This window comes from Equus przewalskii, chromosome 5 (assembly GCF_037783145.1).
Source record: "Equus przewalskii isolate Varuska chromosome 5, EquPr2, whole genome shotgun sequence".
In the NCBI taxonomy this organism is placed as follows: domain Eukaryota; kingdom Metazoa; phylum Chordata; class Mammalia; order Perissodactyla; family Equidae; genus Equus; species Equus przewalskii.
The window spans coordinates 56,173,508-56,196,363 of NC_091835.1; the positions used below are offsets into that span (position 1 = coordinate 56,173,508).

The 22,856-nt window shown below is 39.6% G+C and overlaps 1 long non-coding RNA gene across 1 annotated transcript; it reads right to left on the minus strand.

Annotated features, from left to right (window-relative positions):
- Window positions 1-534: 534 nt before the first annotated feature.
- LOC139083369 (uncharacterized) lies at window positions 535-22,226 on the minus strand. The gene is made up of 4 exons (XR_011540030.1): window positions 21,937-22,226; window positions 20,618-20,700; window positions 20,415-20,504; window positions 535-4,049 (listed from the first exon to the last, which is right to left on the minus strand). It is a non-coding gene; the product is annotated as an uncharacterized lncRNA (long non-coding RNA).
- Between the last annotated feature and the right edge of the window lie 630 nt (window positions 22,227-22,856).

Sequence of the window (22,856 nt, forward strand, 5' to 3'; positions counted from 1 at the left end):
GTCACCCAGACTGTCATTAGGCCTGCATCACATCGCAATGTTTCCCTATGCCCAATCCTACTTCCTTCCTCTGCTTTCCACAGATATTAATCCCAAGGACACTCCTTAACAAACGTCCTGCACGTTAAATTCTATCTCAGTCTGTATCCCAGAACCCAACCAGCAGGAGTCATCTAACCTCATTTTCCCTAACCCTAAATAGCAGAAATACCTGCCCTGTTCATTTCACAGAGGAAACAGCCAAATGGTATAATCTATATGTAAGCACTTTTAAAACCGTAAAGAGTTAGACAATGACAATGCTGTGATGATTACTGTTATTATCTAAATAATCATGCCCTCAATTCCTCCATTCACTACATTTTTCTAGCTTGATCCAGTTTTTGATAATGCCAAAACTTGAAAACTATTAGGTAGTTCTAGCTCCAAGGTGAATTTACTATACTGAAAAGGCATAAAGAGTTTTGACCATAAACATAACTCGTATTTCTCCTTCATTAATCAAAAAGCTACCTAATACAGCACTTCTTCTTATTTTTTTTTTTAAAGTTATGGGCTTCTATCATATTGCCCATGCATTGCTATGGAAGCAGAAAGAAAAAAATCCTTTATCTACTTTCATAGATTTAAAAATAAACAAAACTGAATATTAACCGAAACAAAACCATTGGCCTCAATCAGGCTGTTCTTTGCCACCAATGCAACGCAGTGAAGCAGGATTTGTACCACCTGTTCTCTCCCTGGGGGTGAGCAAACAGGCCAGCTCTGCTCTATTCATTAACTTATGGGCAGGAAACAGGTATCAAATAGGCTAGCATCTCACCACTGTGGTCTTGTAGTCTAACAAGGTAGCTTACTGGTTTTCAAATGGGTCCAGCTGCCTAAATCTATTGTGGTTGCTCTGGATAGATGACGAGGCAAGAACTTTCTGCATGAGCTAGCTACTCTCAATATATCCAGTGACCGACTGATCACCTATGAAGATGGCACCACCCTACCTTTCCCATTGATTTAACTTTTGTTTCATGCCAGACCCTGAGGTCACAGACAGTTTCCCTAAATTTAAGCAGCTCATAATTGAGAATAGAGATACAAACATGATTTACCCATCTGCTGGGCCACTTGGTATTGAAACTCCCCAGAAAACGTCCTCATCAATACTTTCCCATCCCTTGCATCACAGACAGGCCACGAGCATCTGGGATGACAAGCTCTAGTCATCACCTTCTCTCATCGCACATGACAGGGCAGCAGCCCATGGTGGAGAATAGCAGTTGGTGGGAAGATGTTACTTAGTTCACCGGTACCCAGCATGGAGTCAGAATCACAGTAAGAACGCACATAATAACTTCCCACTGAAGGAGAACCGTCCAACCTCCATCGCCTGACCCCTGGACCCTCTCTAAATTCCTGGACACTTAGTAAAATGGAAGCAGCAATTGCATTAATCACTGAGATCAAACTAAAATTCTTGGTAGGCACCTCAAAAGTTAAAATCAGGTACAAATAACTTTTTGGTAAGTAATGTTAACCTTTTAGATCAAAAGTTTTTCACCTGTGCTCTGTAAAAACTTTAGATTCTTCAAATTCATTCCAAACATTCCACACACTTTTAAGAATATATTTTTCAATTTAAAATATGGTCATAAGAAAACAATTAATGCACTCAAATGTGTCATATACTAAAGGAAGTTGTCAACACTGATAAACTCATAAGCTGCCAGGTCAGTAAAAATCCCCCATGCCGTCTCTGGATAAATCTGAACTTTTATAAATGTGTCATTAATTTAGAAGCTATTCTTCGTCTACAGCTTTTTGAAATTCTGACCTGCACACAGCAGCCCGTGAAAAATTATACAGGCAGGTGGAGAACTACACACAAGTGCTCAGCTCAAATAAATATGACACAAGGCTTAGTGACATCCTCCACTGTTATAAGTAGTTGTCATTATTCTAAGTTTTCAGTGCTTGTTAGCTACATGGCCATGGATAGGATTTTACTTAAACTCTCTGAGCTTGTGGATCAGTGAGCTTTTACTGAATAATAAACCACATCAACGTTTAGTGGCTCAAAGTTTTTTATTAAGCATAGGATTGCATTGGTCAACAATTTGGATACAGTTCAGCTGGGTGGTTCTTCTGTCACTTCTGGGCTCACTCATGCATCTGTGGCCTACTGCTGCATTGGTCCTGCAGATTTTGGCTGGCCATTCTCATGTGTCTGGGGCCTCAGCTAGGACAGGTCATCTTTGCTCCATATGGTCTCTCCTCCTCATATAGCCCAGTGGGTGAGCCAGGCTTGTTCACATGGTGGTGACAGAATTCAAAGACAGAATATGTGTGTGCAAAACCTTTGGTGGCCCAAGCTCAGAATCTCCCCCTTCATAGTAGGGGAAGAATTTGTGGTCCTTTTTGCAATCCCCTACTTGATTTTCTTCTCTGTAAATAGAAGAAACCTTATATGGTTGTTGTAGTAAATGGGATAATGTGAAAATCACAAAGGACGTTGGAAGTGCTCAATAAATATCAGTGCCTCTCTCTTCTCCCTTCCATTCCGACTAAAGAGGTGGGGCCACAAAGAAATGAGACGAGTTTTTTTGTGCAGCTTGTGGACATTATCTTATTAATTTAAGATTTAAATGGATGCTGGTTTTGGTTAACTTTATTACGTTATCTAATAAAGCTATTAATAACAAATCTGTATAAGATTAACTTAATTGTACGTGCACATATGTATTGATACCAAGTCACACAGACAGAGAAGTTCTATACCAACTTACACTAGTGAAGAAACTTATCTCCAAAGCGACCCCAGTGAACCAACCCCTCTCAGTATTCAATCTTTGAACCTGGGCGAACCCTGTGACTCATTTAGGGCAAACTGACTATGACGAAAGTAGTGCCAGTTTCCAGGCACAAACCTCAAGAGACTGGTAGCTTCCATTTCCCATATCTTGAAAGACTAACTCTTAGAGCCCTGGACCCCCATGTAGGAAGTGCACCTGTGCTCCACTGCCTCCAGTTGCTCCAGCCCTCAGCCGTGCGAAGCATCACAGAGGAGTCTCCAAGCAACATAGAGCAGAGATGAATCGTCCCTCCTGTGCCCTGAATTCCCGACCCACAGAATCATAGCTACAGCAATAATAATAAAATATTTTAAGTGGCTAAGTTTTAGGGTAGTTTGTAATGCAGCAATAGATAATTGGAACAACCCCAAAACTCTAGACATAGCTGAGTGTTTTCATGGGGAGCAGAGAGCTGAAAGCCATTACCATAGTGCAGCTGCTGGAACACACGCAGTCGGTTGATCCATGAATCGGAGAGGAACCAGGAAATCAGGAAGGTAGGTACGATTCGAAGAAGAGAGCAAGGGGAGTGTGGTGTCACCATGGTGTCAAGACCCAGCTCTGACTCACAGTCTGGAAGGCATGAATGAGCAGAGCAGCTGGGAGGCCCAGATCTGCTCCGTCTACACACGGCTCCTTGAGCACTTCCCTCAGCACCACCTGCAAGGCCTCCTGAAGGTGAAACAGAGAACTGGCCTCATCAGCGATGAGAGCCTGGAGCACAGCGAGGTGCTTGGGTCCAGAAGAACGCCCATCACCGTACATGTGGATAACACAAAACACAGACAGCACCATGACCTGCACTGGTGCTCCTGGGGGTGGTGAGCTGGAATGAGGTGGTCACAGATTGGGCAACCATGGCTCGTGTTTTCATGATGCCCTGAAGCCCTGCTTCTCACCCTATAGTCCAGTTAGGTGCTAGTGGGAAGCCTGAGCAGCCTCAGAGTGTGCCAGCCCAATACACCCTGCTGTGAAGACTGTTGCATCCCTCAGAGCAGACTCAGAAAGGAAAATGGTGTCAGCGCTGCTAACACTGACGCCAGATTGAAAACCACTTACCATGTGAGTGAACACTGAGAAGGAGCTGTTCATCTGGCCTCTTCAGGCACTCCTGGCATCCAGATACAAGCACCAAGCATTTATTGAACACTTACCTTATGCCCCATGTTCTTCTGGGGTCTCTAGGAGGGTGGGCTCAAATTTCTGAAAAACAAGGTGCTAGCAGTCAACCGCTATATGTCTAGAGGAGGCATACACTGTGATTCAATTAGTGAACTCCACCAGATTCAACAACTGAGTGTTTTATTCCAGCAAATAAGTATTTTTCAAGTACCTCCTATCTGTCAGATACTATGCAAGGAGTTTAAGATCTGATGGGGAGTCAAGACACTTGGAAACTGCACACATCATAAAAGGAACTAAGTGCCACGGGAAGACCCAGAAGGAAGGGAATAATTTTGACTGGAGGACTTTGACAAGGCTTTCCACAAGGCTTCATGGAAGAGCTGGCCTGTGAACTGCAACTTAAGGACAGACAAGGAGGATTTCAGGCAACAGAAGTCAAGGAAACAAGCATTCAAGGCCAGAAAGGAAAAGATGCATGTCAGGGAGAGTAAGCAACAGGAACAAAGGAGCTGGAGTCTGAAACAATATGGGGTGTTTCTGGAAGGGGAGGCATAAAGTGACAAGAGAATGAAGTGAATGAAAGGAATGAGGGAGGGTAGTTGAAGGCATAGCTGGAAGGGAAGTTGGGGCCACGCTATGATAAAAGCCTTGAATGCCACGCTAAGACTGGTGGAATTAATTGTATTATTAAGAAATGCTAGCTTGTGATGTGCTAGGAAGTACAAAAAGACCAACTCTAGATAAGAGAAAAACACGTGCAAATGGACAAAAAGTATTTCTGCCTCAAACAGCAAGCTACTACCACCAGGGAGAATGTCACATGTCCTTCGCCAGGTCAGCACCACCAGGAGGATGAGGACTGGACCCATCAGAGTCACTGCCGCATCCTAGCTCCTCTCAGTGCCGCTGTGCAGTATGGACATATTTGTGAAGAGCAGGAGTGAATGAATTTTTCCCCATATACTCAAATTGAAATCGTTTCTCTTGTTTGTATCACAACATAATGCTTGTTCTTATAGCCATTTATATGCTTTTGTGTTTTACTTTGAGATTTTAAGCAGTTTATGGGCAGAGACCAAGCTATGTCTATTCACATACTCCCCTAACACCTAGTGGTGTGCCTCGCAAAGAGCAGTTATGCATTATTTGTTGAGTGTATAAATAATATAGAAGATAAAACAGTCTGATTACATCACACCAACATGCTAATCTAGACCAAAAAGAACATTTGCATTCCACTTCTGGGATATATCCGAAAGAAATGAAATCTCTATCTCAGAGAGACATCTGCACCCCCGTGTTCATTGTAGTATCATTTACAACAGCCAAGACATGGAAACAACCTAAGTGCCCATCAACAAATGAATGGATAAAGATAATACACACACACACACACACACACACACGGGAATATTATTCAGCCATGAGAAAGAAGGAAATTCTGCCATTTGTGACAACATGGATGGATCATGAGGGCATTATGCTAAGTGTGATAAATCAGACAGAGAAAGACAAATACTGTATGTTCTCACCTATATGTGGAATCTAAAAAAAATCAAACTCATGGATACGGGGGACATGGGGAATAGATGAAGGCATTCAAGAGGTATAAGCTTCCAGTTATAAAATAAATAAGTCATGGGGATGTAACGTACAACATGATGACTATAGTTAACAATACCGTATTGTATATTTGAAAGTTGCTAAGAGAGTAAATCTTAAAAGTTCTCATCACAAGAAAAAAATTGTGACGTAATTTATGTTAACTATGTGAGATGATGGATGTTAACTAAACTTCTATGGCAATTATTTTGCAATATATACATATATCAATTCATTATGTTATACACCTAAAACTAATACAATGTGATATGTCAATTATTTCTCAATAAAACTGGAAGTAAATAAATTTGCAGTCACTTACAGTCTTGGTTTTTCGTTCGACACTTAACAATGAAGAGGTTCTTCCTGTTACCCCCTTTCTCCCTATAGTCTGTGTGTGTGTGTGTGTGTGTGTGTACATTTATGTTTTTCTATCCCTTTCTCAGCTACAAAATGCCTTTTTTTCCTATTTCATGTTCTCCTTAGAAAATTGAACTGGGGTCTCCTTAAATGAGTCTTCTGTTTCCTAGTGTAAGTTGATTTCTCAAATTTTCTCCCGTCCTTTCTACACCTCTCTCATCTTCTTGTGAAGGCAAACAGCCTTCTCTAACGCCTTTTTCCTAAATAAATGTCCAACCCTCCAATTACTTTGCTCTTCCACCTTGCTTCCTTGGTTTCTTTTCAATTAGTGCCAAAGTGGGTTGAAGCCTTTTTGAAAGGTCATTTTACTAACAGGACAGTCACCTTTTCTTAGTCTCTGATTTAAGTTCTATCAGCTTGTGATCATATTGCCCAAGCTTCCCTATGGTTTACCGCACTCCTTCCCTCTGCAAGCTTTGAACTGAGACACTTGCCTGCCCTACTCGTTTTTTCTTTCTTCCAATAATTGTCCCCACACTAGTATTAGCACAGATTTTTAACAGGATTAAAAGCAAATTTAAAAATTTTCAAGAGGTATAATACTACTGTCTATGGGCTATCCTTTAAAAAAAGGAAGACACTGCCTACAGAGAATGCCACAAGTCATTCTGCAGAACTTAGAATAGTGGTCTTTGGCCTTTTTCCCTTATGCATTTCCTAAAATATTTTCTTTAAACTATGTATTAAATTTCACCTTTTTAAAACGATACCTAGATGTTTTTCATTGTAATTTTAATTAGCTGAAAGAATGTTATTTCCAGGGCACCATAAGTGCTGGCATTATAAAATAAAAGTGATACCACTGCTTTGCATGTACTTCTCGACATCTAAATGCAATAACAAATCCCATGATCTTCTATTACCCAAATGTGAAGGAGTTCATTTTATATCCTACTTTTTTCTCCTAAAATTCATGTTTCCATTCATTTTCCTCTCAGCATTTTACCTTAGTGTACCATATTTTTATGTTTGAAATTCTTTTGCTGATTGTCCTATTTCTCTGCATCAAAATATGCACATAATTTAAATTTTTCCTTTTGACCATAAGGCTTTATGTGTTAAACATTATTTTGGATTAAGTGGTCATTACTCTTATCATTAATACACAATCAACACAACTCTATTACAATCTTTTATAAATAAGTATTAAATATAAAATATGCACCACTTAAGATGGATGTGGCTATTTTGAGTGTTTGGGGTTTTGTTTGCTAATTCTTGTTTCTGAGATTACTATTACTTGTTGCTAGAAGGAGAGAACGTGCAGCATCAACTCCGCCATTCTGTTCTTTATAGATTGTTCACATTAACTAGTGAAAGAGGAAGGAGGAGTTGTGTTATCGCAATGACTCAATTCTTTAGAGAAATGACAATATAGCAGGGGAACACAAAGCTCTATATTGGGTTCTCAGCACCTTAATGCAAGGAGGGTTTGCTGACACAAGTATCTCAAACTGTGGGGCTGTTTGGGCCCTCAGCAGTTCTGCTGCGCAATCCCACTCTGAGTGAGAGGAATGCCTTACATCTGTAAATTGAGACAAAGATCATCGGAGGAGAGAGGAGACAACGGGCTGCTAATCTGGTGTCATGTTCGCAGGTACGTATTCAGCCAATTTTACAAAAATCCATTCTTTCACAACTGTGTCCCATTGTCCCTGTAAAGTCTTTGTGGAACCCTCAGCAATACACATGCCGCAGCTGGCTTGGTGTGAACTAGCCGTGGGTACCACGAGAGGAAAAAAGTGGACTATAACGCCATCTTGGTGCTTGATCAAAGGAAGGTCATAGAGCCAGAATATCTACACCTTCTAGACAAATAACTTCGTGTCATTGCCCACAACATATCTCTACTTCAATTTCAATAACTTCAAATATAAAGTATAGGTCACATAATTCTGCCTTTGTAACTTGAAGAATGTCATGCTAGCTTCCTTTGGTGATTACAGAGCCTTCACAGTTCTGCATTAAAAATACTGTAAATATAAAGGAAGAGGGAGAAACAACCACATAAATTTAGAACAGGAATCATAACTCAGTATGATAGGCATCTCAAAGGATGCCTGCTGCTTAAAACACCCAGGATCTTGACATTTCTGCAATAAATACTGTAGCCCTTATTCTTACTTATAATGATAATGGTAGTTAATTAGAGAAGCAGTTGATCTTGGAGGTACAATAAAGGCAGTTTTGAACACTAATAAAGGAAGCTGTCAAGCAGATCCAGCTAATGATTTATAAAGATAAAGAAGCTACTTTAGTGGAGGGTTCTTTTTCCCCTGCTCATCACATATCATTTCAATTCAAGTGAAACATTTGACTTTGAGAGGGACAAAGAAAAGGTCAATTTAGCTTTTACTTTATTTTTGGCCTATTATTCCATATTTCAATTATACTTACCGCTTCAGTATGAACAGACCACACAACAATAAGCAACACCTTATCAAAGCAAGCCCACAATTTTTGCAACCAGTTTTGTCACAGGTGTACATCAACACAAGAGTCACTGGGCAGTGAAATGATATTTATAGCACAAAAATATATTAGCTTAAAAGTATATGATTCTTGCATTCAAAGAATACCAAAAAAAAAAAAAAATACCATGAGGAAAGCAGAAGGAATCTGTTATTTATAAAGATAAAGTTATTCAATTAATAAGTTAAAAATTACTCCTAACATCTGTTATTCTGGATATTTCAGTAAATATCTCTTTTTTTCCCTAAATCAAATTGTGGGGAATAATTGCAAATGCAGTACAATACTATTTCAAGAAACTTTGGTTGCACAGAGACAGCAAGCGGCAGATGCTGACCCAGTTCCTCCCCTCACCCCCCAACACAATGCAGTCCAAAGCCTCCAGCTCCCAAGCTGCACTGTCAGCCTCTTTCTAAGCTGCTGAATATTCAAAGGCAAGTCCTGCAGTGTTTGGGACAGGGTCCCAGTGACCAGAAATGAGGTGGACATCACTGAGCTTGTCCTTCTGTGATCATACTTGCAATTGGGACAAACCAGGCATGAATGTGTCCTCCAACCCAGGGTGCCACTGGGAACCAACTTTCCAAATTATGCATCTGTAAACATCATCTAATTAGCGCCCCACAAGGGAATCCTCAGGATATGAAAAGACTTATGCAGTAGCTGCAGCTGAGATTTAAAAGGATAGGCAAAACTATTTGGAATCCTTTTTAAAAGCTTGCTAATATAAATTCCTACTGACTTGAGTAGCTGAATTTTAAGATTACAAATAAACTAAAGGAAAAGAGAAAAAGAGGAGAAACCCATTGTTCACTCTCTTAAAAAAATAAAATTCCCTGAGATAAAAATGTAGAACAGAGAGACGTCTAAAGGTTGTCTTAGACTGTTTTTTTAATAAGATGTAGTATCCGCAACTGAGAAATGTACATGTAGATGGCGGGGGTGGGGAGCAGGAGGCAGGGAGGAGAGCATATACATTCTCATTAAAGTCGCCTGTACTGTCTACATGCCGAACCATTTGCCAAAACAATAGTCTCACGTCTTTATTCTCCTGCCTTTGACTCACTTCTCTTATGCTAACACTTCCTTTTTGTCAAATGATCTGAGACCGTGAAAGTCTAGAGTTTACCTATGGCATATGCTTATGCTAAATACCTGATACACACATAATTTATAACCTACAGAATTTTGAGCATCCCAGATTATAGTTTGACAGATCAATCTAATAGGAATAGAGGAGGTCTTGTCCACTCCATTCCCATTCCCACTGAAATAAACTGAAGTAATTGTGTGCCCACCAAAGGCCAGAAAAATTAAATGTTGGGTGAGAATTAACACCAGTGCTCTGCAGTGAGACTTGACCCAATTGTGTGTTGGCTCATCCTCTGTGAAACTCAGCTTTCTTAAGAGCCTGATGTGAAATAGCTCACTTCACAGCTCCCACTCACAGGAAATGAGGAAAGGGCAGTGAACAGCTAGAAAGCCCGATTAAGACATGGGGAGAGCATCACACTCTATAAAGCGCAATGGTGGGAGTACAAATGGGAATCAGAAAGTACTAAGAAAATAAAGTTGTGAGAGAAAAGCAAGATGTTGGAGGTCCTAGTCTTCAGAGAATCGACTCAGCTCCTTCAGAGCCCATCTCTCTATGGCTGCCTTTACACAATTTCCCTCTTCGTCAGGCTGAACTTTCCAGAACAACAGAACCATTTGTTTAAAATTCATTTACACTTATCACAATGAGAGGAAGTTTGGACAATTTCACCTCCACAATTCTGATAAGAGGAAATAACCAGGGAAGTGTACAAAGATATATATGTATAGGAATGCTCCTCACTACGTTGATTATAGAAGAAAAAAGTTGAAAAATAAAAAATCTAAATGTCCAACCATAAGGAAATGATCAAATTAATTTTGGTAGCATCATAGTATGAACTATTATGGACAATTAAAAATGATACTATGAAATTATCTGAAAATGGAGATATATTCTCATTATATGAGTATCTTTAAAAGGAGATTATAAAACAGTGCAGTGGGTTCATATTTTGTTTTTAAAAGATATGAATGCAGGAGAAAAGTCTCGAAGGTCTTACCTGTATAACAAAATGACTTAGAAACAGAATTGTAGAAGAAAATGTTGATTAACCATTGTTAAGTTTAAAAAACAAATTGCAGTACAGTGTTACATTATGATTCCCAATTAAATTAAATAATTATATATATGCATATATATAGTGTGTGTTCATTAAATATATATGTGTATGTTCATTAAATACATGTAATATGTAATATATATTAAATATATATATACATATATGAAGAATGGGAGAATATACGCCAAAATGTGAACAGTGGTAGGATGACATATGAGTTTTATTTTCATTTTTGTACATACATGAATTTTCCTAATTTTCTACAAATACTTATTTTTCATGATCAGAAAAACCAATGATTCTTTAACTCTTATCTACAACATTCTTGTTCATTCCCATGCAAATGAAAGCCACAAAGAGCCAGTACTAGCTTCCTACTTCATGACACCTAAACACTGGTCATTTCATATTTTATTTTTGGTGTGAGGGAAAGGAACAAAGTAAGACATCTATTAAGTCAAATCATTGATGCATATGACTGATCCCACAGATACAATAATTAAGACCAAACATTTAGATGACACGATATAACACTTTTATTTAAAAGGGAAAAATAACTTATTGTAGTCCTGAAAAACAAAAAACATCTTGAGAGATGATGTTATTATTCTATTACTACACTTCTGTGAGTTACCTGAAATGATATAAAATGGAAGGTATGCATCACATTTGGTGGTCCACATGCACCCTATCTAAAAACGTGCACATATGAGCTACATCAATTTTTTTTTTTTCTGAAATAGATTAGGAGAGAGTGCCTGGTGCTTGAAGTGTGTTCATTAGATTTCAGAATATGAAGAAGAATTGCCAAAAATGGAGCAACTGTAGAAATGAAATAACTGTGCGAAATACCTTCATATGGAACTTGAGATACCGTCAAACTTAACATATAAGAAATCACTGAGAAATAAAGCGGAATCAGAATCCTAGAGTCTAAAAAAGTTCCTAATTTTCTAAAATGTGGCAAGTAGACTCTAAAACTACAGATGAGTGAGGTTAACACCAAATGACAAGACATTCTGGAGTAGATTACAAACAAATTACTAAAACAAAAAAAGTGTTTGTGAGCACTTAGAAAAGGATCTCTGATTAGCCTGGAAGCCAAAATACGTTCAGAAAAAAATAAAAACTAATTAACCTCATTTTATAAACAGTATCATTAATCTGGAGGTGCTATAAATATATTTGCATATTTAGTTTTAGAAAGGCATTTGTCAGAATCTCTCATAAAAATCTCTGCACACAAGATGGAGAAATGTGAATGAGATGAAAGCCCAGTAAGGTGGAGTGTTAGGATTCACAAGGAGTAGTAGTTAATGAGTCCACGTCATCCTGAATGGAAGCCACTGGCCTGTGGGTATGTGTTTGTACGTGTGTGAGGGTATGTGTGTATGTATACATATGCATGAATGGTGAGTGCACCTAATGGAGAGCTACCACACACACCCCCCCACATACACACACACACACACACACACACACACACACATTACATTGTGTTGCAAATTTTCCTCAGTTCCTCTCTTTTCCTTATCCCACACATTAAGGCTTCATGGGGTTCATTTAACGTCTCCAGAGTATGGACCCCATTTGTCTGCTTCTTACCATTTCTATTACTACCACTTAGCTGAAGTCGCCACCACCTCTCACCTGGACCACAGCAAATACCTCCTAGCCCATTGCCTACTTAGGTTCTCACTCCCTACAATTTGTTTTCCACACAAAGCTAGAGTGAGCTTTTAAAACTTAAATTAGATCAGTCCATTCTTCTGCTTCAAATCCTCCAACTTACTAGAATCAGATGAAAATTCCCTCCCTTGGCAGACAAAGCTCCCTGTCTGGCCACTGACCCCTCAACAACAGGTAGCCGTAACACCCTCTCCTGTCCCCTTGCATTGCAGCTGCTGTCACCTGAATGCCTTTGAATTAGCTAAGACCTTTGCCTGGAATGTCACCTCCCTCACCCAACTCATTTCTGTCTCTGAGATTTTAGTTTGCAGGTCACTCTGCAGAGAGGCCTTCTATGACCACTCGCTTTTAAGTAATCATCCCTCACCTCACCTCAATTTAATTCCCTGTGTGGCCCCCTGTCAGTTGAGATTCTGTGGGGAAACAGAAGCCACACCATGTATTTTAAGAGAAAATTTAATATTATGTTAACCAGGTATAAAGTTGTCAACTGAGAAACTGGAAAGACAAAAAGAGAACACTAAGGTATCATTGAGGTAGCAACTACTGGAAGCAGGTTCCAATCCTGAAGATGGAGGAACAAATGAAAGAGGTTGGAGTTGTTCAAAAAAGAAGCTGAAATTAAGGTCTCAGAGCTTTACATCAAATGACAAAACATTCTGCAATAGATTACTAAACAAGTGGTTTGTAAGCACCTAGAAAAGGATCTCTGATTAGACTGGAAGCTAAAATGGGTCAATTTCACATGGTTCAACCTAACAGATTACTGAATTCCTGTGGGCAGGAACTTCATCCATCTTGCTCAATAGTTTATGTCCAACACCAAGATCAGTGTTCGTTAAATGTTTGTGAATTAATAAATTATTGAATTCCTGATCAAGTTTTAAACATTAAAATGTAATAAAAATAATTTCACCTTTCTTTGATAGTCTAAAAAATACTTCAAAATCTCACCTCATTAATTATGACTATACTATTGACGTGGATCAAGGCTGTCCCAGGGAGAGAAGCCCAAGGCGCCCCAGCCTACATACCGATCTATATCATCCTCTGGGAAGTATAGGACGTCCTGCCCTTATTCCTATCTACAGTTATATGACCACCCAATAACCAGACCCCACCTGCACTGATACCATTTTAACGACTTTTTTTACATGATCTTTCCTTTGTCTTGTAAAAAACAACTCACATACCCCTGCCTTATAAATTTAGCCCTATCCCCCACACATTGCAGCTCTTCACTGCCCCTGGGTCCTGTCCTCACGCTACTCCATGCTATTCTCTGAATAAAAGAGCACTACCACCAGACCTTGAGAGTCCAAGAAATCTTTCCTTTGACAACTTGGCTCACCAAGCCCGCATCATTTCTCCTGGTGGCTCGTATGGGCATCTTGTTTCACCAGCTTGTGAGCTAAAGTTCTGGTAAGTGCCTTTTTCTTCCTTGTGCCTTCCTCTTTTTCAAGGATGGATCTAAATTCACTTATTCATCGGGCACCTTCTCAAACAGCTGTATGAATCCATGTTGCTGTCCACGGCTACTCTATGGGGCAAACCATGGCATTCAGCCCAAAGTGAATCAGTACCTTAAGCCTGAAGGTGGTGAAAAATGAATTAATCCATCCCTTCCTAATCCTATCTCTAATATATAAATTCTACATGGGCACAGGTCAACCACTTAAGTTATCAGGACAGTCGCCAATCTCCAAGACTCCCGTGGCAGGTTTCTTTTCCTAAGGCTGGATTGCAATCCCTCCCTATTGCTCCTGACCACACTCTGAACCACAGGAAAATCCTGATTGGGACACTGGTTCAAGTAAAGTACCAAATTCTAACCTTTGGTTGAGTATGGGAATCCTTTCTCGGGAGAACAGCTCCAGGACACAATTGAGTAGGATGTCTCCTAGACTGGTGAAACATTCTTCACTGTTTTTCTCTATTCTTTTATCTCTGGGACCATTCACCAGGCACCTATTACTGCCAGGCATAATAGGGAAGATATACAAGGGATGTAATGCAGGGGGACGCCCCCATCACCCCTTGCTATAGGAACCCCACAGGAGGAACAATGGGTAGGACGGTGCCCTAGGTTTGGGGGGGGGGGATTTCAAGGTAATGGATCCTTTTCTTTCATCTCTCTCAAAGTTTTAGTGGCCATTTGGGGCTCCTTTTGAGCTGTGCAACTGAGAAACAAAGAAATCCTTAAAGAGTCAAAGTCTCCACCTCTGGGAGCCCACCTTCTGGTTTCTGGGCCTGATCACCCTGGCCACCCCAAGTGAGGTGCCCTATTTTGCCTGTTGACTTGTTGAGTATTTTAGGAATCTACTGAGTTGGTTAGGAGGGTAGGAGACCTGTGAATTATTTTGTGAATTATCCTGCCAGGGTTGTATGCCTGGCACAGGAACTGTTGTGTGACCCTTATCTTGATAACCCTTGGGAAGAGGCCATGAAGGTGAAGCCTGATCTCCTCTTATCCTTTCTTTGTCTGTTTCTTTCATCACCTCCTCTGTTGTCACCAAGTCAAGGTTAAGTTCAGGATGGACATGAGCAGAACTTGGACCTTCGGTAAAATCAAAAACTTATAAACCTTTTGCCAAGGACTTAACTCTTAACCCTGGCACTGGGAGCCCAAACCCCCAGCCAGCTCAAGGTCTTTGCCTCCTGCTTCCCTGGCTTGCCTTGTGCTTTCTTAGGGACTAAGTGCCCAGGCTGAGCAGGACTTGACTAAATCTTATAACTACGTTGACGCCAGCAGTCATGCTCTGCACCCTTTCTCCAGTCACCATCAGTCAGACACCAGCTTTAATGCCATGGGGAATGCCCCAAGAATCCCTGGAGACTCACCCTTTGGGTCCATTTTAACTAATTGTAAACACTTCCAATTTGATGGGTTATGCCCCAGAAACTCCATCTGGGAGAAAACTTGAGGAGTTTCTCTGTGCCTTTATGATGTAGTTGGACAGATAGATCAACCTATAATGTCATTTGAGTTACAACCTAGTTTCTGAGAAATCAAGGGCAACTCTCCTTGGAAAATCCTTGTAAGGCTGGAAAATCAGCTCTAGAGGTGGTTCAGGTTCCCCCCATTTCCCTTATCTCAAAGAGCTTGCAAATCCTCTGGGGACTATCTAGCCCATCACTAATTCCTATGACTGAAGAAAAAAAAAAGGAAAAAACGGCCATAGAGTGCCCTTGCCAAAAAATCTAGCATCTTAAATGTCTTCTCCACAAATATTAGTAAAAAGGCTCAAGAAAAAATTTAGATTCATAACTAGAGAGCTTTGTGTTACTGTATCTGATTCTTGGCAGTAATTTTTAAAACAAAAGCTGTGGAGATTCAGTGTACAAAGGTCTTTATGACTGTTACAGCTGTGTGATATTTTACCTCTGGATGGTATGGTCAAAATTAAGAGCTCTGTTTAATTGGCTTAAAGTAAGTACTTACATAAATTCTAAATATAATAGAAAGTAACCCAATGTCTTTTAAGTTAACATGATATAGATTAACCTTTGGTAAATGAAAGCTTGTTTAAGTTTGCTGGTTTGATTGAAAAGGCATGTCCTCAGAGTTGTCAGTATTTGGATATGATGCAGACATGCAGCCCGGGCTTACTAGTCAAATAAGTTCATGTTGTCTATCAGAAATTCATCAGCAAAATAATAGCTTTAAATGATAGCTAATTTTGTCTAACATCTCATGAGGTTTTTGTGGGCAATCTGAACATAATTGCTGGAAACGAGTGATTAGATAGATGAAAAAGGGTAAGAGTTTGTGGGTACAATAACTGTTTTATGGTCTATACTTCGGGGGAAAACACAGCTTCCAAATTCTTTTTGGTAACTTAAAACTTTAGAATTTTGTCAAGTTAAGTTAAATGATAAAGAGTTGTTGAGTATCTGGGTCATTTTTGGATAGGATGGAACACAGAAACATTATTGCTGAACATGTCTAAGTTTATCTACTTTTGACTTCTTATTGCAGAGAGGCTAAAGGATGTTTGGGTCTATTAGTAAACAGCCCTTGTGTTTCAGTACTGTGAAGTAGTACATTATCTAGAAATTATGAAAAGTGTTTAGAATGCTGATATAAAAGTTCACAATTGCTTACCTTTTTAGTTTTTACTAGGGTCTGTAAGGGTTAAAATTCTAATTAACATATGTAATTAAAGCTACTAAAAATTAATAAGGAAAATAGCTCTGTATACAAGGAAAGTAAAATATAAGTTTTCAGTAAAGAAGGTATAAAGAATGGAAGTATTTTTGTTTGTCGGGTTAGGAAAAATAAATTTGCCCTAAAGTACTAGAAGGGAAGAGAGCAAGCATGGGAAAAATTCTGAAGGTAAAAAGAAAGTTGTAGGTTTGTGAAGCAGAAATTCTGAAGGGAGTTTTATGCCTGGTCAAGTTGGCTAAGATTAAAGTAAATCCCACTAAGCATTTAAGTTTTAATGTAAAAAATAAGCTGGTGCAAAAATAAAAATTTGATTTTCTCTCTCAAAAGGATAATTTCTTGAACTTTTTGGTCTGCTGTTGATAAAGAGGTTATAAAAGGTTTTTCTTTGAGTATAGTAAAGTAAAGTAAAAGACAGAAAATCTATGTTTTGTTAAAATAATTCCCTATGTTCAGAAGGACTGAGGTCTCTCTGTTTAGATTTTTTTAACTGTTTCTGTTGTCATTTTGAATAGATACCTGAGCATTGTTTCATAGTGACCATTGTTTCCTATTCGAACAAGTGTTTTAAAAACTTTTGATATTTTTGACAAGCTCTTCCCCACAAAAAATATTCAAGAGCTGAATAAAGGCTTTCTTTTGACCTGGATGAAGGAAGAGAATTTCTATGAGGACTTTCAGGCCCTCTGAGACTTCTCAACAAAATTTTTCCTCTCTTCCTATAAGGAGGAAGATACTAAATTAATTAGGCTTATTTGGTCTGTTAAATTACATGGGTAGCATTGTCAAATAAGTGATGATAAACTTTCTTAGGTGGTATTATGTGGATAAATGCTATTGATATAAATGTTTTAAAATTTATAACATTCCTAAAATTCTGATCTGTCCTAGTTGTCAGCCATAATTCCAGTTATTATCTTGAAGTGTTGTATGTCACAGAAGTAGCCAAGCTTCTTTGTCAATTGCCCTTTTGAGTCTTTTGTCATTTGCAGATAGTTGCTGTTTTACTCTGAAGCTTTATGCTTTTGCAAATATGTTTCATCTTCAGAGAAATTCATGAAAAGGACTTTGGTGCTTACTCTAGAGTACAGGTTTTTGATAAACTTTCAGATGGCAAAACTGAACTGGGTAAGAAATTACAGAATTCTAACAGAGAAACTGATGACCTCATAAAACTGCCAACAGAAGATTAAGATCAAGAACCGATTATACAGGACTATATGAACTGATGAGGACGACTATAATTTTTATGACTTTTGTTTGAAATATTATTTATTTTTTGATGTTTTGCTTTGTTTTCTCAGATTTAAGGAAATCTTTTTCTCTTTCCTCTTATGCTAACTATGACTTATAGCAATTTGGTGAAATTATACCTTTGTGAGTAGAACTGAAACATTTATCTTTTTCTCCTACCTGATCCCTCCAGAATTTGAAAATTCAGTGAGTGAGTGAGTGAGTATGGTTATTTTGTGGCAATATAGTTATTTGCATAAGTTCAATGAGAATCTGTTCTCCTCACAACAAGACACATTTGGAAACATTAGTTATATTACTGAGGCTTTGACTGGAATGTCATAGTTGAGAGAAACATACACACTCAGATATGACAAGACAGCTTTTTAGGAACAAAGATTGGACTTTCTGGAATAAAACCACTTAGAAAGATTGGCCTGTACCTTGTTTACAAAGTCCCCTGGAACCTTGCCAGGTAAGTAAGGAAGGTCATTTATCTGCCAGGTGCAAGGAAGCTTGAAATATTTTGCAGGACCTCAAGAAGAGAGGAATCCACCCAAATCTGTAGGTATTGCAGGCAGAATGTGATGGCAAGTCCTTGGCTTGACTTTTCTGGCCTCAAGAGGCCTTTAAAGTTCAACCTGAGATTCCTCATAAAAAATTCCAGCAATGCAGATTTAGAAGAGCCTATATAATTGATTCTTATTCTTGCTGCACCTATGTAAATAATTGGACCAAGTTTTATTGAAACTATACTTATTTTGCAAACCAGTTAATCTTAACTTGGCTATCTTTTGTAAAAAATGAGAGTGATTTTAGAGAGAAAAATTATGTTTCAGTAGAAGCCAGAGTATATATTTATGGATATTAGATTCTATCTCTTCTCTTCTACAAGATTTATCTATTACTAATCATAATGTCTCCTTGTGGCCAGCAGTCTCTGATACCTGGGAGCTCCCTGGCCACAATCAAACCTTTTCATTCAATTCTACTGCCCAAATACTAACTAAATTTGCCTTGTCAAAGGTGGATCATAAGCAACAAGTTCCAAAGGTAAAGTCCCCAACCTATCGATACACACAGGTTGGACTATACCAAATTTGGGATGAATATATTTGGCTCACTCCTACTGGTGGTCAGCTCAGTCCAAAGGCCACTCTATATTGGGGAACAAACTGATCACACCTGTGATACATGGCCTAATGGCACCCAACCTATGGGACAAATTCCCCATTACGTGCGTTATCATATCATAGCCTTAAAAAATACTGATTGGTTTGGGACTGATGGGGATAGGTGGCCCAGCATACATCTGCTAACTCCTAACAGCACTCAAAGGTTATGTGGCTCCAACTTATGTCATTGGCTGCTGCCTGGATGGATTAGACAATGCACCCTAAGCTTTGTCTGGATGCAAGGTAGAATTACACTTACTGTATCTCCTCCTGCTAACCTACCCAACCTATAACAATGCTGGACCTGTTCTGTCTTCCACTGGTATGATCACCTTGCCTCAATTTTCCTTCCCCAATTAGGCATCGAAAGTGTCAGCTGACACATGGAAGCCCTAAACAAATTTACCAGGACAGCATTAAATGATACACAACATAGCCTTTTACTGCTTGATTTAGAAGTATCCCAAATGCATAAGGTGGTCCTCCAAAACCAAATGGCACTGGATGTCTTGATGACAGCATGGGGGGCACTTGTGCCATTACAAAAACCGAATGTTGTGTCTATATTTCTGACTGGCATCAAAATATCTCTGGCCTCCTATCTGATACAAGTCACCAAATTAAGTCCATGTCCTACCCTATCCTGTCCCTAAATGATTGGTTGGACTCCTGGTCAGGTCCAGGTCTCTGGACTACTATTAAAGCTTTATTCATTGGGTTAATCATATTGCTTGTACTTCTTATTATAATTTATTGTCTATTTCATTGTCTTTCACACGTCAATAAAGTTTCGCCTCCTGGACCATTTCTCGTCAAATGAGTCTCTCATCTCCAGAGGATCTGTATACTTTGACAGCCTTGGACTCCATGGGCGCAACCTTCCTGTCCACTGAATGTCCTGCCTTTACCCCTATGGCCCCATTTAGGGACAGCTCTACGACCTTGTAAAGCCTGAAGTAGTTACAAAAGATTGACCTTCGTCCATATCCCCAGAGGATTTCTGGGCCAAATGAGTTCAGGGGGTATTTTATGATGTGGATCAAGGATGCCCCAGGGAGAGAGGCCCAAGGCCTCCTGGCCTGCATACCAATCAATATCATCCTCTGGAAAGTATAGGATGCCCTAACCCAATTCAACGTGATTCATATCCAAAGTTATACGACCACCCAATAACCAGACCCCTCCTGCACTTTGCCATTTTAATGACATATTATCATGATCTTTCCTTTTTCTTGCAAAAAATAACTCACATACCCATGCCTTATAAATTTAGCCCTATCCCCCACACATTGCAGCTCTTCACTGCCCCTGGGTCCTGTCCCCATGCTACTCCATGCTATTCTCTGAATAAAAGAGCACTACTACCAGACCTTGAGAGTCCAAGAAATCTTTCTTTTGACTCCTTGGCTCACCAAGCCCGCATCACTATGATACAGTGTGACAGTTAAAAGATGTACAGAATTGATGACTAACAGATCGCCAGATAATACAAAGTTGACAGTATAAGGTTAACAACTAAAAGGATACTAACCTGGAAAGACACATATGAAATGCTTCCTGGTGGTCCAGTCTGTTAGCCTCGAGTTGAACTTCTTTTGCAGGCAGGCAATCTCAACCTAATCTGGGGGAAAGCAATAAAAACCCTCATGAAAGCTTCTCCCTGTTTCAATTGTAGAAGCTATTAATCAAAATTAAAGCTCTCTCAACCTTTTACCATCAAAATAAATGACAAACCCAGGGTTTTCCAGGCAAAGTTGGTTTCACTACATGCTCACACACATTTCAGACACAGAGAGCCTTGAATCATTCGTTTGCATCTGTTTAAAAGCAAAAAGAAAAGATTAACAAGAGATTTTCACATACTGAGGTATGTGGGGTAACTACTTGGGTTCAAAACTGATTGGGTCTGAACTAAAAATCCTGATTTATGACCTATCAAACAGACATCGTACATCTTCTCTAACCATTAAAGTAAAGAATGCTCTCTCTTAAGATAAGAATGCATATTTCCCCTCCCAGCCCTGTTGGTAATGCTCCTATTAGTCCCTTTCCCCAACATCAGGGTCATGTTGACCTGCTAATTTGCAACCGAATACTTCTTTGAAACTTTGATGAATATGTATCCTGGGCAACTTTAACATATGTTCTTTGTTCTAAAAAGCTATAAAACTGTACTGAAAACCATCCTTCTCCAGAACACTTTCTTGCTTTGTAGAAATTGCCTTCCTGGGTTATAATCCTTGCCCTGGCTCAAGTAAAACTCACCCCATCTCTCTGATGTATAGAATGGTTATTGGTTATTTTGTGTCAACAAGATGAATTCACCTTTGATAGAGGGCAACATAAACTATTTCCATGAGGCCCACAGGATTTCAAAGTTAACTGTCCTCGGAGAGGCTGCCTGGTGTGGTGGTTAAGAGCATGGAGTTAGGAGCCAGACTGCCAGGAGAAGGGGAGTCTTGGCTCTGACACTTCTTAGTCGTGTCAGTTGGGTAAGTCACTTAACCTCTCCATGCCTCAGTTTCCTCACTCTTACTTAAATAACAACACAACATAATTCATAGGGTACCTGTGAGGATTAAACTGAGTTAACACAAGTAAAATACTTAAAACTATAAATGTACATACACCCCATGGTTCCTAAGTTTCTAAGTATCTAAGAATCCCCTGCAGTGCATCTGACAACTGCTGATTCCCAAAACCCAACTCCGCAAGTTCTAATTCATTGTCTGGAAAGGGGCCCAGAGATCTGCCTACTTACTAAGTATCTCAGGTAAATAAAGGCAGGGAATTCCAAGACAATAAGAAACACAGGTCTACAAACTTAAGGGCAAGGTAGAAAGAGCCAACTGCCACACTTTCCAGCCAAACCCAGCTCTGTCTGGTAATTCATTGACACATTCACTACAATTTATGCTAAAATCTAGGGAATAAAAACTGAAATATGCTCCTTTATCATGCATGTCCAGTGTCTGAAATGATGGATTCTACAACACTTCCCTGCGAGTACCCACAGCCCAACAGTAAACACACACTGTATTCTCTTGTCCTACCCTAAAGCCCCTGGTCTTTCTTCTTCCCCATCTCTTGCCATCATCACAGCTCAAATGCTTCTAAGTGGTTTCCATAGTCTCCTTAGATCATTCAGCCAAACCATAACAACTTCTAGTTCTTCTTGTTTTTCCTCTAAGGAGAGTTCCTCTGGCCCCTAATCATTTCGATGTTCTTCTTCTGCATTCCCTCCAGTATCAGGGACAATCAGCAAACCATCATCACTCCACTCCATGGCTCTGAAGTACCAAAGGATGCAATTCGGAGACTCCAATGCAAACACAACAGCGCACTTGGAGGAGAAAGCAAAGTTTATGGTTGAGATGCAAGTTTCATGCACGACATCCTCATGTGGCTTTAAGGGAGAGGGGAGGGAAGGAGCATGGAGAAAGCGGAAGGGGAGCTGATGGAGAGGAGCCCATGTGTAAATTCAGGGGTAGTTATTGTCACCTTAGTATTCAGAGTAACAACTGCTCCAAAGAAAGGATGTGGGAACTGAGGACAAGGAAGATCACTAACCATACGGAGAAGGTGGCAAGTTCCGGACGAAAGCCCTCAGAAAAGGAAGTCAGCAAATAATACGAATGAGAACACGGTGGATGGTTTTTAGCAAAGGTTTTCCTTCCTTTTAAAGTTCTGTGATTGGTGGAGTGCTGAGGGGAGCAGGGATTCATGTTCATTGCTTTGAGGAGAAGCCATTGTACTTGATTCTTGCACTTGATTTAATCTAAGAGAGAAAACAATTCCATGGCTTCCTGCTTGTTGACTAAAAGAGAAAAAATAATGACCCCCCTCAGGAAAGCAGATTCCCAACATGGCAGGAATTTAGTTCTGACTTCGCCGGGTAGGAAGAGAACTCACTGTAGCTCTCCGTTTCCCCTTAGGGTACTCACAGACTTGAACTTCACAGCAGGATCCACCA